At 41.9% G+C, this 15305-nt stretch overlaps 1 protein-coding gene across 1 annotated transcript in view; it reads left to right on the forward strand.

The window, feature by feature from the left end:
- Positions 1 to 1878: 1878 nt before the first annotated feature.
- The window catches only part of SYN3 (synapsin III), a 210346-nt gene continuing 196919 nt past the window's right edge, over positions 1879 to 15305 (forward strand). Inside the window, exon 1 of the mRNA XM_009557594.2 lies at positions 1879 to 2011. The gene's annotated coding sequence lies outside the window, so the exon portion shown is untranslated. The remainder of the gene's footprint in view (positions 2012 to 15305) is intronic.

The following is a 15305-nucleotide window of genomic DNA, read 5'->3' on the forward strand; positions in this document are numbered from 1 at the left end:
AGTTTAGAAGGTGGCAATAGCTGTGGGTTATCTCAGCTTCCTGTAAGTCCTTTGCCGTGAAGGCAGTGCCGAAAGAAATACATTGCCTTTAGGAAAACTGCTGGTCTCTCACTGGTGGTCTGCCTTTGTGGCTGTTATGGTACTTGGACTTGACTTCAATGTCGTACCTCACTGCCTCTAGAGGCAGAGCCAAGGACTATCCAGCCAGCCAGTCCTGGGAGATGAGCCAAACTGAGAGGTGGTGTAGGAGTTGCTTGAAGGAGTTTGGGCTCCAGTGCAAATTTGAACCTCAACGTTATTATGATAGTAAGTATATAGACTCTGCTGAGTAAATATTAGCAGAGAGGAAGCCGAGTGAAAAAGTTGTTCTTGAACTCTAAGGGATGCAGGCTCCTATAAGGGAAGAAGAATGGCTCCTTCATCCTGCCTATTTATTTTTCAGTTACAGTGGAATGATAATGTTGTTTGTAAATACTGCACATGTGAACACGTATTAGCAATAGCTTTCAATATTGCTGTGAATTGTCATTAAAAAAGCCTTGCTGGGAGCTCGGGAGGGATTGTCGCACTGAGCTCCTTCACTTCTAGCATTGGTCTCATAACAAAAAAAAGTCTTCAGGCAAATGAGGTGGTCTAAGGCTTGACTTGGATAATGGTCACTCTGTTCAGGGAGGCTGCAGTGCTCCGTAACTCTTCAAACAAAGCATCACCTGAGGAAAAACAGCTGTGTTTGTTTTGGGGATACTACTTCTTGGGAAATATAGGTGTAGTTAGTTGTCACTACAAATTTCTGGTCAGAAAAAAAAAAAGTAAAACAGTACAGCTTAGTCATAGAATTGTAGAATCATAGAATAGTCAGGGTTGGAAGAGACCTTAAAGATCATCTAGTTCCAACGCTCCTGCCATGGGCAGAGACATCCCACTAGATCAGGCTGCCCAAGGCCCCATCCAACCTGGCCTAGAACATCTCCAGGGATGGGACATCCACAACTTCCCTGGGCAACCTGTTCCAGTGCCTTACCACTCTCATAGTGAAGAAATTCTTCCTTATATCCAGTCTAAATCTGACCCTCTCCAGTTTGTACCCATTCCCCCGGTCCTATCCCCACAAGCCTTTACAAATAGCCCCTCTCCAGCTTTCCTGTAGGCCCCCTTCAGGTACTGGAAGGTCGCTATAAGATCTCCTCTGAGCAAATTAATCATTTGGTTTGGGGGCAAACTGCTGCTTCAGTGTGGTTTTTTCATGTGGGCGTTCAAACTCCCGCAGCAGATATGAAATTACAGTCCCCTAATGGTGCATATACAAGCTTTTCTCTTTCAGGAACCATTACTTGGTGTGTCTGAACCAATGGGATAACAGCGTTTTTGCTGAATAGAAGATATCAAGATACGAGGCAGACTCCCATTTCCTTGTGATCTGCTTGTCTTGTCACTCCCTTCTGCAGAACAGTTTTATTCTTTTGTCACTCAGGAAAGAGGCAAAATGTTTGATGTGCTGCAGTATCACTTTGCCTGGACAGAAATCTTTGCATCCACTGAAATAGTAATGACTATTCAGCAGGGAAATAATGTGTTGTGGGCTGCAGATGGATGTACAACAATGAAAAGGGAATACCATTGGGAGGAGGAGGAGAAGGAGGATTGAATGGGAAATACAAGTGGGCAATCTAAGGTCTCCTTTTCATGAGAGTGAGAGATCTGGTTTCTTTACCTGCCTCTCTTTGATAAAAGCCTGCCGGGAGGGGGTGACGTCTGTGACACCAGAGCCTGCAAACCCTTGTTGTTTTACTAAATTATTCATCCTGTTCCTGTGATAACATAGTTATAAGGAGGAGCCTAATTGCATTTACTGTCTGGCTTTGGCCAATAGGGCGATAAGGACCCAGCAGAATAGGATGACGGTGAATCCTGCTAGTGTGCTGTGAATGTGAAGCAGGAGGGACTGGCAGTTGGTGTGCAGGAGGGAAAGCGAATCGGTCCAGGCCCCCCAGGATTAGCAGACTAAAGAAAGGTAACAGAGCGAATCGGAACGATGTTTGCCAGGATCACATATTGACCTTGTGCTGAAGGGGTGTTTTTGTTTATAGGAAAGCAGTCCGCAGGCAATGTTTTCCTGCAGGGTTTAGAGGGAATAGGAATGTGTGTTGTTGCATTTGCTCAGTGCATGTGGTTTGTGCCTTTGTCTTTATATGCGCTGCAGGGTTTTATAAGACTGCATTTTCATTGTGCATGTCTATAACGAGATGCTTGTGTTTTATGTGGATAGAGCAGCAACATATGAAACCTGGGCATTATAAATGTGATGAGAAGAGTCAAAAGGGAGAAATAACCTCATGGGCAACATGGTGAAAATAGTAATGCTTTCTGGTTTGATTGAAAATGGAAATGTCGAGGCTCTTATCAAGCTGTTTGCAAACAAAAAAGAACAAGTACATGTGCATCTGTCTGTGTATGTATCGGATCTGCAGTGAGATGTGAAAATGAGAAAGAGGAGGTAAGATAGGAGCATTAGGCATGGCAAATGGAGGTGAATTGCAAGCAATCTGTGTAATCAGATGCTCTAACCTGGAGAGTGAAAGTGAATAGGAAAGTGGATTAATCCTATCTGCTGAGGCAGCTACACCTGGAAAGCAAGGATGGTAATCAGGTTATCTGAATGGTTAGAAGAACTGATGATCAAACCCTCCTGTTTGCCTGCTGCTAAAGTGGCAACCTATTAAGTTGTTTCCGCAGGTTTTCTGTCTCCCTTTTAGTTATGTGAAGAAAGGGAGAGCATGTCTGAGGACCACGTTGGAATTCACACAATTGATGTTATCTGGAAGAGCAGGAGCACATCAAGCAAATTAGCCTCTGCTCTTCCCTTTGTTTCACTGCTTTTGCTCTGATAACAAACGACTGCTAAACAGAGAGGGCAGGTGGGGGAAGCTGAATTACAAATGTGACAAGTGGCATTATGCCATGCAGGCATGGAATGTTGTTTTCAGTGATGATGCTATAATTGCACTTCTGCAGCTTACATATTTGTAAACCTTCAAGACAAGGATGTCCCGAGCTGGACAACCTTAGCCCAGTCACTAACCAGAGTAAGGATTGTAGCCTGCTGTAAGGCATTAACAGGTTTAGCTGCTTCTCATACATTTTCACTACTTCATTCTTTTCAAGCCAGGATCCAGAGAAAGGCATTGTTGAGACAAAGATATGGCTCACCTGTGGATATCTCATCTCAGATGGAAATTAAGTCTTATGATGAGTGCTGAGGGAGTTATGCTTTTCATGGTTGCTCCCTCTGAAAAGAGCAGAAAGACAGAAAGCCCCCAGGGAGATGCAACAAAATGGTTTGTCCTGATCAAGCAAACCTGTTTGCCCAAAGCTCTGCCTCCTCCCTGACAGCAATGTGCTTACATTAGGGGTTAGCTTTCCCCTACCCAAACTCCTTTCTTTTCTGTGCTTTTCTTTCGTAGTCTGAAGATGGGAAAATACAAACATGACTGATTTTCACATTGCAGGGCATCTCCCTGTTCACATTCACCCTCTGCACATGAGCTCTCCTGAAGTCTCTGCGATGTGCTGCTGAGTCTGACCCCCTCTATCTCACAGCTTGTGCACTTGAGGGCAATGACTTGGCACAGGTACAAAAAAGGCCCCTCCTTACAGAAGGTATTTGTATTTGATGATGGAAAACCCCAAGGGAATGTGCTGCACATTCCCACAGGACAAAGCCATGCCCTCCTCATCTCACGTGGAATAGCTGACTGAAAAACAGGTCTAAGACAGGGGCATTCAACATAGGCTAGCAGTTTTTTTGTCTCTTCATTTCTCATGGCTTTGCCATCCCTCAGCTCCTCCAAGTTAGAAAAAGCATGGTCATAGTTGAGCTTGACTCCAGCTTTCAAAGTACTCAGCAACAGAGTGAGCTGACAAATAAAGCAAACCAAAACAAATAAAGCAAACCAAAACAAATAAAGCCTGTCCACCTGAAAATAAACTTGTCAGTAAAGTTGGCTTCTCTTCCCTTACCTCTGCCCCAATAAAAGAACAATTATTAAATAACTTGCTTATTTACATACTCCAAAAGGATGCAGAGCTTCCAGGTGCAGAGCAGGAGGCTCTCCTTACTAAAAAAGGGGCAGATATTGGACGCACATGGAGAGTCCATCTCTTTGCACATCAGAGGAAGCCTTCCTGCACTTGCTTGTTTTGGGATGTGCATCTTCCTTGGGAGAGACACATGGGGATTTGGCAGAAGGAGCGTTCCTCTGATGCTGCGGCAGCGGTAGCCTGGCATTTGCTTGCAGCATTTACTGCCGGCTGGGTGACTACATTGTTTGCTTCTCCCCTCAGAGTCAACAGTAATGCTCTGGAATGGGCAAAATGCCAGCATATTCCCAGGGAAACTTACATCATCACCAATTCACTGGTGCCAGAGACTGTGCTGGAAACCTGAGGTTGCTTTTGCCATTAATTGCCCAGATGATTAATTCATGCAATGATATCATTTTCCTGGGTGGATGTTAGGAGGACATGTACTCTAGTAGTGAGGGCCATGATGGGATGCAAAAGTTGTGCTTCTTATTGATGTTAACACTAAATACAGTGTTAACTGTAACTAACCACAGTGTCCTCCACATCATCTTTCCTCCCCCAGAAAGGGTACTATATCTTTTGTTTGTTTGTTTGTGTGTGGGGAGGTGTTGTAGTATTGCAAATTCTACCCTAAAGGACTGAAACATAATGCCCTTAACTTCCCCAACTCCTCCATAATAAAGGTTGTTGCTTTATTCTTAAGTTAATTCAGGCTTTTTCCACCTTGCAAATCTCATTGCACCTTCCAAAAATTCCTTTTGTTTATGTCATTAATGCTGCACTTTCCCAAAAAAAAAAAGAAATCCAATTATCCTTCTTTAACAAAAAATGAAAAAATCTGAGCCTAGTTCTTATTGCACAGTGACTGCTGTATTGTGTTGTGGTGTTCTCCCCCCAGAGAATGCTACTCTGTCTATGGGGGTGTAAAATCACTTTTTATTCAGTCTGGAAATTCTTCAAAATGTCAAGTTTTGCAGTAAACACTCTAGGATGTTTTATCCTTTTTTAAAAATTTTTAGTCTAAAGATCCCTTTTCCTGCCACTTTCATAATAAGGAAATAAGTACAGATTTCCCAGATTGGCATAACAGAGAATGCCCTGGCCCAGATACAATTAATAGCTCATAAAGGTACAGCAACTTGATCTGATAATCTATTGGTAGGTGAAATTGCTATCTCAAAATGTCAAACAAAACACCCAAGGCATTTTCAGAGCTGTTGTAAGAGCATTTTCTTTGAAACCACACCAGTGCTCTGCCTCCCATATCCCTCCCCCTCACTCACTCCAGTGTTTCTCTGTGTTTTCACCTGGCTTGGATTGCCCCCATATTACAAAGCCCTGGATCAAAACTTTTCAAACAGACTCAGTAAGACCAAATGGAAACATTTCAATTTCTAGATATGCTTGTTATTTGTGGGGTACAATTGTTTCCTTTATGTGAAAGCAGTGGGGAAGCCATGCTCCCTCTCCATAATTTTGCACTTCTTTCTATCCTTTATAGTTTGTCATGGTATTCGCTAGAGATTAGAAAATGTCAAGGAATTTTTATTGAATGCTGACAAACAGCAGAGGTTTGAATAGCAGCTGTAGCATATCTGTTACTGGTTCAGCGTTGTAGACATATATATATTTATAATATGGTTATCAAGGAAAATTAAGTGATTATGCAGAACTAAGGATGCCTGGCTTTCAGGTTACAGGCACTCATCTATTGTCTGTTTAATGGAAAATAATCCTACTGTGTCTGTACAGATCAAACACTAAAGCAAGAGTGCAGTATGACTTTGTTGCCATAAGCAGATTATACTGGCCACAGGAAAGGTGATCCAAGGCACACGGTTGTAATTTAGACCCTGCTCATAAAGGGGAAAAAAATAATGAGATGGCCTTGAAAAAGGAGGAGAAAGCTGTAATGTGGCCTTCAGGCTGGAAATGATCTTTGTCCTAGTGACAGTACTCCATTGCAAAGGGCTGAATTCTGCATTGCCACCAGATTGACATCAAGGGGAAAGAAAAGATCATTTTTCCGGCATGGCCTGTGGTGCCTTGTCTTGGGAAGGGCTAGAGGTGAGGGTGTAAAAAAGTAGATTGGATGGGGTAGGAAAGATGCCTTTTTCAGGCTTCCTAAAACAGGGAGTATTGTCTCCAAATCACTTCTGAGAGAATAACTGTATTTGTTTCTAAAAGCACATTAAATTTTGCTGTAAACCATCAGACTGGGATATGAACAAGACAGACAGTCATTGTGTTGTATAATACTCTAGCTTGAAGAACAGCAGCAGCATTATCTTCCTGTGGGTTGGAAAAAGAAGTCAGAGTTCCTGTTAAAGGAAGGAAAACAGAAGGACTGGAGTGACAGGTGAAGAGCCATGCAAAGTTGGGGAGAGGGGTGTGCCTTTTTTTCGAAGAAGGAAATTTCATATTTGCCAGACATTGTGGAGTTTGACTGATTTGTTTCCTGCTCTCAGCACATACTAAATCCAGCACTTATTCCCTGTATACTTCAACTTGGAAGTATGGAAAAGCATTGGCTTCCTTATTTCTTCTCACACCCAAGAGAAAACACACACATACCGACTCATTTTAAAAGATGACAATCGGTGTCTTCAGCCAGGCCTTCATGGTCAAACCAAATGGCTGTTTGTTCAGATTCCTCGAGTGTAGAATGTGTGTTACATCAAGCCCTACATTTTAATTTACTATTTGATTTTACATTTAGTTGGCAATGGCACAAATACAGAAGGAAATATTTTTTAACTAGCAGGTTCTAGCCCTTTAAAACCACAGGTCTGTTTAAGGAAAGATACTAATAAGCCACTTTTTGGTAAAACTGATACTTAAAACCATTCACATTATTTGGAGCAGAATAAGAGGTTAACTGCTGCATCATTCCATTCCAAGTGAATGGAGAAATTCTCACTCCACTGGGACTCAGTACTTCCAAGCCTGGTAGAAAAAAAAACAGCCAGAAGTGCTTACACCATGCCTCTTATGTAGTCAAATGCAAAATAATTTTAATTTAGAAGGACTGGTAAATTTTCACCCACACTAAATTAAGTTTATAAGCAAACACAAGCAGTTTACATAGACTATTAAAAAGGCAAAACCAATAGCAGCAGAACACTCAGCTCCAAGATTATTCAGTCCTTTAAAATCTGTTGTTTAAAATATAGTAACACCCTTTTTTTAGATAAAATATTTTATTTTTATTATAGGGTGCCTTGGCCCTGTGTGGTTGTCTTCTTTTGTATAATACAATGAACACATCCGTTATGCTGTCATCTTCCTCCCCCACTTAAATCTGTAATTTGCTGGGCTTAGAGTAAGGCTGAACAGCCCTGTAATACATTGCATTCATGACTGCAGAAAGTCTTTTACCTAACTCTGCAGAATAAGCTGATAAACTCCAGAGCTCCAGAGGAAGATGCTAGAAAATATAGATCCTCCTCAGGGAACAGAGTGAAGAAAATCAGTTTTCTCATGCAGCACAGCTCAGTTGGTTATAGCAAAAAAAAAAAAAAAAAACAAAAAAGAGAAAAATTTGGATGAAGAATGATTGCATGTCCCAGAGATGATGGACTGAGTGTTTCTGTCCCTGAGTCACCGCGTACACCTTTGATGCGCTGTGTCCATCACAGGCAGATGCCAGAAAGTGTATATACACCATGTGGGCAAAGAAACTAAATAATGTGATGAGTTAGGAAGCACTTTTTTCATTTTTTAGCCCAGAATTTTTTGGGTTTGCTGCTTAGAGATGAGACTCAATGCCTGTATTTCCCTTCTGCTTGCTAAAGCATTAACGTGCTTTGGAGAGAGAGAAGTTGGATGAAATGCTGCAGTCCTGCCAGCAGCTGAAGGCTGCTGTATTTAGCTTGATGCGTCTATCTAAAATAGTCCTGTGTGTATTTAGTTAATCCTGCAGGCAGGCTTCCTTACTTATTTCAGCAGCCTTGAGAAGTTTCTGTTAACAGGAGAGAGGAGTAGGCGAAGAAGGGGGGTGCTGTCTTATAATAAAACTGAAAGAGGCTGTCAGGAATTAGCATGGATGCTACCTTGGTTTGCTCTGGGCAACCTTAATAATTCAAGAGAGCCTTTCAGTCAGGGCTTCCCCCTGTGTTCCCCACAGGGGTAATTTCATGTATGAGAGTTTCTTGTGGCCATTTAATGGGCCAGCTCCAAAGAAATAGGAGGCATAGGAGAGGATGGTGCCTGTCAAGAGCTAGAGCTGACGGTCTGTATTAATGTGCAGGAAGGCTTTTCCCAGGAAGATTCTTTGATGTCTCCAGCTCCTGGTCACAGTTCACGGGTCTCTGGCTTACATGTCATGCCTCTGTCTTGAAAGGCCACCTCTTTTGCTGAGCCCCACAGTCAGACTGTGTAACTATTGTCCCCTCCCTAGGAGCAATCTACAGAAAGAGCAGGGCAGTGGCAGATCTCAAGGGTCTCACTGGCATCTACTGCAAAAGTCAAGCCAGCCATGCACAATCATCAGCCTTCTACTGCAGAAACAGTGATCAGAGCCACAGCCCAAACTTTTTTTAATTTCAGTGAGAATCCCATTGAAGTTGATGAGAATTTTGTTTGAGGTAGAAGGGATAGAATTGGCTCTGCTTTCTGAGATACTTACCAGTTAAACAAGTAGCATTGCAAGCTTTTGTGTACACTCTGTTCTGCTACCTTGCACCCAATTTTAGACTTAGGTAAATCTTCCAGTAAAAGTAATGCAATAATCAGAGGAAGATATAAAACATGAGCTTCTGCATTGCTGTGGCATTTCATCTTTTGGACAGAAAAGTTTGATGGCTAGCTTTGGTTGCTTGGAATAAATAATAACACTAACATCCTGTTAACTTGTGATATCCAAACCTCATAATGCTCCTTTAACCCCGCTGTTAGAAGTAGTCAGCCAGTAACATTTAGTGCAGCGTTTCTCCACTGAAAGACAAGAGCTCATCAGCTGTGAGGCAGGCTCTGGAAAAGCCTTTTTTGAAGATCTGTCTGGGAAAAAAGCCTACAAAGGAAGGGGATATTTGATACAACATTTATATGTTACAAGAAATTTTGGAATTTTTTGTTGTGCTATTTTGGAGCAACACATATTTTGAAATGGTGAAATTTCTTTGAGATGAGCAGTCTGGTTTTCAACCTACTCTTACAAATCTAAAAATTTTCAACCAGACCATTCTTAGCCCAGGTCTGTATAACTCCCAGCACCGTAATTGCTCTTATACGATAACAGCTGAAAATACATGAGTGCTTCTGTTCAGAAGAACCTACATCTTCAGCTCTTCCCCTGTCAGTCTGCCTTTCTCTCGATCTGGTCATTGGATGGTTGTGATGTGCTAAGGACTCTGAGGTAATTCTGAGGTAGCTGTCCTCTGGCTTGAAACCAGAGTGGACACCAACAGGATTTAATTCTCAGTGAGGCATCTACAACTGCAGCTTTCACCAGAGCCTCCCACAACTTGGACTAATAGAAGCAATAGCTAGTTGCTTTCACATGATGCTGTAAGACCTGTATATTTTCCTAAGGCAAAGTAGGCAGTGAAGAAGGAATATACTATCTAATTGTCTAACCTCCTAAGTGCATGTTTTTATGCTTAGCATAGAGCATCAACGGCCTTGGACAGGTAAGAAAAATTCTAATTTTTTTAAAGAAAGCATAGCACATGCCTGTCTCATGAATGGTCAGAGCCAGCAGCTGGTAGGGTTTAACCCCAGCTGGCCACTAAGCACCAAACAGCTACTCACTCATTCCCCTCCCCAGTAGGATCGGAGAGAGAATCGGAAGGGTAAAAGTGAGAAAAGTCATGGATTGATATAAAACCATTTTAAATAGGTAAAGCAAAAGCCGTGCACACAAGGAAAGCAAAACATGGAATTTATTCACTACTTCCCATTGGCAGGTAGTGGTCAATGCTCTCCAGGAAAGCAGGGCTCCATCATAGTTACTTGGGGAAGACAAACATTGTAACTCTAAAACATCCTCCCCTTCCTTCTTCCCTCAACTTTATATGCTGAGCATGATGTCATATGGTATGGAATATCCCTTTGGTCAGTTGGGGGTGAGCTGTCCTGACTTTGTTCCCTCACAGCTTCCTGTGCAACCCCTTCCTTCTCATTGGTATGCCTGTATGAGAAGCTGAGAAGTCCTTGACTCTTTAGCGACAACTAAAATATCAATATTATCAACACCAGCCTCATTCTAAATCCAACACACAGCACTATACCATGTACTTGGAAGAAAGTTAAGAAAAAAAACAGCACAGGGAGGTAGAATATAATCAGCAATAAACCTTTGTGAGCCTCTAAAGAGCACTTCTGAAACCTAAAATACAGCCAAGCTGTCCATTTTAGTTAACAGCAGGTTCTGTGCTTCCTCTTGGCAAAACTCACCTTTCTTTGCTAACACAGAGCAGTTGTTATACTTACTAGGTGGTAATACTCAGATACTAAATAGGTTTGCCACCACAGTTTTCGCTAGCCAGAAGGTTTCATTAGTATCAAGGAGCATCAGGTAGGTGCTGTGACTGCACGGATGTGCTAGCAAAGACCTAGCAGTTTGATCAAAGTCTGCAGCCTTACTGCTGCTCGCTAGCAAAGAAAGTTTGGTGGGCTGTGGCTGACGGCAGCCCCAGGGGATGGGCTCTGCCATGAGAATCAATGACAAATAGAAAGAGGGAGAGCAGGGTCAAAGCTGATAAACCAGCTGCCATTCCTGTGTTGCCTGGCAATGTTTCTTGTTCATCCTTCAGGGTAGCACAAACTGAAAAAGGAGTTCAGGTAGGGTTTGCTGCCAGGCACTGGCTAGCTATGCAGATGATGCACTAGCAGCAGTTGCTGCTCAAGACCTCGCTGCCCAGGAGACAGCTGCTGCTTTACAGCATGAACATCGGAGGCCTTCTGGGGTGCTTAAGCAAGTGTCTTTGCATTGGAGTATTGTACGGTCACACGGCCCCTGCTGAACTTGGGAGATCATCACAGCCAGACAAAATGCTGTTTTCTTTACTCACACATTCAGGGAGCTGCTGTCTTGCTTTTGCTGCAGCAGCAAAGGCTTAGATACAGGTTTGGTCTGGACCTCACCAGTGAGTATTTACAAATGAGACCTAGAGTTAGATTTTCAATCAGAAATTATAAACTTACAGCAGGAGTTGCTGGGAGAAACTATACAAGCTGTACTACGTGGGAGGGCAAGCTCAATGATCCTGGTGTTCAAATCTCTGATTTTTTAGAAGTGCTCTGCCATGCTTTAGTAGTAATTGAAGAAATCCAAAGCAATTTTCCTCTTTCAGGAATGAGATACTAATAATGGGGAACTGAAGCAAGAAGAAAGAAAATTATTAAACGCATAATATGAAAGACTTCTATGTATTTGTTATCAGGCAGGGTACATTATTATTAGTGCTCAATGTGATGTGGTCTTACCCTGGTTTTACGTATAGATTTCAATACGAAGTGATTTAACCAAAGCTCTTCCTGCAGGTCTTAGGAAAATACAGGTGGACATGCAGGGTCTATCACCAAGACATGAAGGTGATCCACTATTTCTGTGGAGTTGAGCGATGATATCAGATTTTCATAACCCTGTCACTCACTGGGTGATGTTTGGATACCATGTTTATATTACAGTAAGTAAGAAAGGGGACAGAGATCCTGGTGTTTAACCTGGCTTATTTATAAAAGGTCATCCATGCACTACTTTCTTACACAATTAACATTTACCTAGGTAGCCACAACGGTTTTGTGGTGGTCAGCTCTAAAATTGGACTCTCGTGGCCTTGGCAGCTCTGATTTGAGCTGAGAACTCTACATATTCTTCCATGTTAAAAAGTAATACAGTTTGCAGGCAAATTTAATTTTAAATAGCCACTATACTTACTTTAAATATTATAGAAGACCTCTGCAATCTGTATTTATATCACCATGCATCTCAGTCTCTCTCAAACTTGACCCAATTTGGAACTTTCCATACTTTATTTAACTTAAATTTATGCAATCAGGCATGCTGAGGTACAAAGCAGTTAAGTGACTTGCTCAAAGTAAAAACTTCATAAAAAATAAAAAAACTACAGAGAAAAAAAAATGCTTTTTCTATCCACAGAACCCATAAGATTTCTTTCCTTTTGTATCAGGTCTTAAAATGGAGAATAACATTTTGGGTGTTTTAATGCACTGCCTGCCATTCCTATGTGTTGTAACACATAGGAAGATCAACTCTGCACTTCAGCTTAAGACTATGGAAAACACCGAATATGCAAGTGTAAACGCTGGCCAAATTTAGCTGGTTTTCTTAACAGAGGGAAGCCAATATCCTCGAGTCTGCAAGTCTCTGCAAAGCTGCAGGGAATCAACATACTTCCTCGCTTCCTAAGCCTGCTGTAGTTAACACCCCGCCATCCATGCCAGCCTCTGAAATCTTGAGCTAAGTTGTACCCTAGTGTTTTTTTGAGGTTGTTTGTTTTTTATTTACTCAGTTCTGTGACTGGGTAGGGATGATAAAGCCATGGATTTACGAGGTGACCAATTTAAACACACAAGCTTTTATACCTGCTGGGCTTTATAAATTCAAGGCACTGGGTCTGGGCAAGAGCCGAAAATAAACCCAGCAGAGCAAGGCAGGTCTCTAGCTAAACTCAGAGCTCTGTTGAGTTTGGTCTTAACTGACTGGCTGATTTCACAGTCTACTTTCGGACACATTTTTTCTGTAAATTCACATCCGCAGTAAAAGTGGCTTTTGTCAGTAAGCTTCAGTCACATGGGACTGCACCACTTTGTTCTGATCAAATACAGATTGTCCCAAGGAGGAACAGGAGTACTTAGTGATACCGCTTCAATTGTTAGCCATATCTTCATTTAATTATACTTAAATAGTGACTGCCTACCTGTCTTGCTAGTCACAACACATATGCGGAAAGAGTCGCCACAGTGTGGTTCTCAGATAACTTCTGCCTGAGGTTTGTAGGATGTCCCTATTTCTGTTCTCCTGGCTGCAGTGCTCATGCTCTCTGTAACAAGTTAGGCATGCTGCATTTGTGCATGTACCCCACAAGAGCTCATGGCACTGCGTGTGGCTGAAATTCCTTCCACTGCACCCTGTGCAGGCTATTGGGCTGCAGAGTCACCTCATGCTCTCCCTTCCCCTCCACCTCTTCCTTCTCCCCTTTGCAGGCTTGGGAAAGAAGTTCTGCGAGTATGGGAGAAGGAGAAACTAAAATAACTGTGCAGATCAATCCATAACATTCTTAGTTACAACATGGTTCCACATTTTTTCTTCCAAGAATTTTTTTACCCCTGACACCACTCGTGGTGGCTACATATTTGCCAGGCTTTGAAAATCTTGATGATTGAGTTCTTAAACAAGGCTGGCCAATTTTGTAACTCTTAAAAGCTTTATAATTCAGCTATTGGTCAGTGGGGGAACCAGAGCTCTTGAAGATGCTCAGGCTTGGTCCAGTGGTGCAGTATGCAGGAATGTGAGCTGGACCTTACAGTATCTCTGCACTCTGCAATATAAAGCTTGTCTTCCTAAATGAGGAAACCAAGGCGCTTGTGTTGTGATCTTCCCCCAAGCTGATGGCAGAGGACTCTGTTATAATCATATTGTGCTTTATTTCCACATCCAAGCTGAGTCCGCTAGCCTGTTCACTCGGGACTTTATCTGGGTCCAGAAACTATTCAAATTCTCACACTCATATTATGCTATCTGATGCATTTTACCTAAACATAGCTTCTGGAATTTGGAGCCGATTATGGAGGGCTCCTACACAGTCCAGCATGAATGCAAAAACTAGATAGGCACACAGACAGGAACCAGGAGAGAAGACAGCTTGATAAAGAACAGTTAGTGAAAAAAATTATCATTAGACATTTAAAATACGTTTTCTGATTATTGCAGTGCACCTCTGGTGATAAAAGTTTTTGTCAACACCATACTCATGTGATGCTTACATGACTTCTTAAATGGCATTTGGAACCTGGTCAGATGCTTTACGAAGAAAACAAAACACTTGCGAACTGACTGTCCTGCAAAGGCTTGTGGTTGGCACCACAAGTATATTTGGCTTGCAGGTCCAACCTGCAATCATGCTAGAGCAGAATCTCATGGATGTTTGTGAGGTTGCAGCTGGGAAGCAGGCACTGGTGATGCTGCAAAGGCTGGGTGCTCAGTCCAGCTCTGGGAGAGAGGATTGTCACCCTTGCCGAGGTGAGATGTGTGTGGGTACACAGTGTGAGAGAAAGGGATGTATTACACAAACCCACACAGTTTTTCATGTGTCCCCATGTGATCAAAAGTAATCATGCAAAAAAAGCAAAGAAAAATATTTCCTGGAAATGCTCAGCACAATTTGAATTGGTCATCGAAGGGCTTGAGACAGACATAGCCGGCTGGACCTCTACAGTCCTCCAGATGAATCATGGAATTGTTTAGGTTGGGAAAGACCTTTAAGATCGTAGAGTCCAACCATTTCCCTAACGGTTAGGGAAAGAATTTGGTATCAAGCTGTCTGACAGTTGTGTCAGAAATGTTCCCAGAACACAGTAAAACATTGCCTTTCTGTTCCATCATCAAAATAAATCAGCAAATGTGCTCAAATTCCTAGCTTATTCTTCCCTCTGTATTAAGTGCTGCTACATAACATGGTCAAATATGACTAGAAAGCAAATGAGCAATTTGCCATACAAAGGCAAATCACAAGTTTTATTTATCGAGGTGTCTGTTGTTATCATCAGGTCAGGTACATTTCAGGTATTATAAGGGGTTTTCTGCCATGTGGAAGAAATCTGGGAAACTGGGAAATAGTGGTGTCTGAAAAGGTGCAAGGGGAAGAAAAGCAGTGGATGCAAATGCAAGCAAAAAATAGATGGAACATACTAGTGAAACAGATGGTTTAAAAGGCTTAAGATGTTTGAAGGGTGACTTCTTAACGCCCAAAGTCATAAAATGTTTGGGAAAGAAATTGAATTTTTATGGTATTTTAAAATTACTTAGAAGCATTGATGCAAGAATTACAGAGTTGTGTTTGAAGATCCGTTATTTGGAAATATGAAACCTGTTCTTTTCTTATAAACATATGAAAAGTTATGTAATTGGTGCTCCAAACAGAAAACGCTTCTTATTGTCATCAGTTAATAAATAATTATCTATTTGTTGTATATTATGACCTCTTAGTTAATTGTTTCTTCCCTTTCCTTTCAGGATCCCCATTAGTACTAGGCAG

This window comes from Cuculus canorus, chromosome 1 (assembly GCF_017976375.1).
Source record: "Cuculus canorus isolate bCucCan1 chromosome 1, bCucCan1.pri, whole genome shotgun sequence".
Taxonomy (NCBI): domain Eukaryota; kingdom Metazoa; phylum Chordata; class Aves; order Cuculiformes; family Cuculidae; genus Cuculus; species Cuculus canorus.